The following is a 1,763-nucleotide window of genomic DNA, read 5'->3' on the forward strand; positions in this document are numbered from 1 at the left end:
AGTAAGCAAAGCGATTTGATATTTCATACGTTGAGGCAATTGTGTTTATCAAAATTCATGAAAATATTGACCTAAAAACTAAACCTTAAAAAAAAAAAAAAGATGATATGAAATAAAATAGATATATGAAGTCATAAAATAGCTAGATACATGAACAAAAATGAATCTCTGTATTACTTTATATTTTTGTGCAACAATACTCCATTCTAATCGGATATTCTGGGGAAATATTTCATATATAGGATTTTTTTGGAACTTAGATATATTACGATATTAAATTCGGATTCACGAGAGAGAGAGAGAGAGAGAGAGAGAGAGTATGGTATAAAAAATCGGATATCATTAAAGCATTACGCGAAAATCATACGTACGTTTATTTTATTTCTCACGCACAGAATACCTTTTCCTAGCTTGATATGCACATTTACAGCAGTCACTGAAAAAATGTTTAATGAGAGAGAGAGAAAGAGAAAGAGAGAGAGAGAGAGAGAGAGAGAGAGAGAGAGAGAGAGAGAGAGAGAGAGAGAGAGAGAGAGAGAGAGAGAGAGAGAGAGAGAGAGAGAGATAAAGAGAAAGAGGAAGAACTTATGCTTTAATCTTTCCGTAAAACAAGCAACTGCAGAAGTAGTCAGTCATCGCGCACGGAGGTATTAAATCATGCATGACTATCACTCTCGCCGGGCAAGGCAGCTGGGCGGGAGACACTCCACGGCCGGCGGGTGCGCAGTGTGGGTGCAAAGCCTCCGACTTCCTCAGGTATGTTGCAAAAGTCACCGTAGCCACAGAGTGCAAGGAAGCACGTAGGCGATTGTCACTGAGATATTCGACTGAAACAAGGATTTTAGTTTGTTTTAGTCTAAATACCATCGAATTTGTTTTTTTATCGCAGGTGAGCTTGACCTTTTGTTGTTTCGGTTTATGTACACATGTTTTGTTTAGCCTCCCAACGCTAGGGGTTTCAGTTTCGTTGTGGTGCCTGTTTACTTGCATGTTTTTGTGCATGACGCTTGTCTGTCGATTTAATTATCGGTTCGAGGTAGCTCGTTACCATCTAAATGTTCCAGCCGAATGTTTTTCATCTCATGTTACAGCAGTTATTGAATGTTATAATGAATGTTAAAGCCAGCTAAGTGAATGAAGTGTTCGGGGCTGAGAATCGTCAATACACAGGCATCTACGTCACGCGCGCTTCCTGAGCCGCGCAACGTAACCCTTTTTCTGTCGATATCAACCCCTTTCATAGACGGAATTACCTTAATTGTTCCATTAAGACTATAGCTGCTTTTAATCTTCCACAAATCATAAATGAGAATCTCATTAGCTGAGATGAGGGTCAAATACGAAGACGGGGATGATGACAATATGTTAGCTTTATTTTTAACCCAGCAAAAGTCATCCCATTTCGTATATGCTCTATTAAACGTCTTTTTAAATTTCTTTGATAACTTGCGTCTAAATTAGGAATGGTTGTCATATGGAACTTGGCTGGACTACAATGTTTGTGGAGTGCGTGTGTGCGAAAAGCTATTTCTGGACAGAGGACATCAGACCACACCACACAAAACCAAGAAAAGAAATTCAAAAAATTTGTATCACTTTTTATTTTTCATCCATCTTCAAACACAGTACTTCCTGCAAAATATATTTTTCTTTATGTGGTGTAATGTATTTGTATTTTTTCAACAAAAACAATAACATTTTTATATATATTCAAATTTTTATATTTACTTTTTATATATATATATATATATATATTTAATTTA

The 1,763-nt window shown here is 36.5% G+C and overlaps 1 long non-coding RNA gene across 1 annotated transcript in view; it reads left to right on the forward strand.

The window, feature by feature from the left end:
• LOC125046030 overlaps positions 1-1,121 on the forward strand; it is a 5,358-nt gene extending 4,237 nt beyond the window's left edge. The window contains exon 3 of the long non-coding RNA XR_007116616.1: positions 614-1,121. This is a non-coding gene — a long non-coding RNA (uncharacterized LOC125046030). The remainder of the gene's footprint in view (positions 1-613) is intronic.
• The last annotated feature ends 642 nt before the right edge of the window (positions 1,122-1,763 follow it).

Source organism: Penaeus chinensis, chromosome 38 (genome assembly GCF_019202785.1).
Source record: "Penaeus chinensis breed Huanghai No. 1 chromosome 38, ASM1920278v2, whole genome shotgun sequence".
In the NCBI taxonomy this organism is placed as follows: Eukaryota; Metazoa; Arthropoda; class Malacostraca; order Decapoda; family Penaeidae; genus Penaeus; species Penaeus chinensis.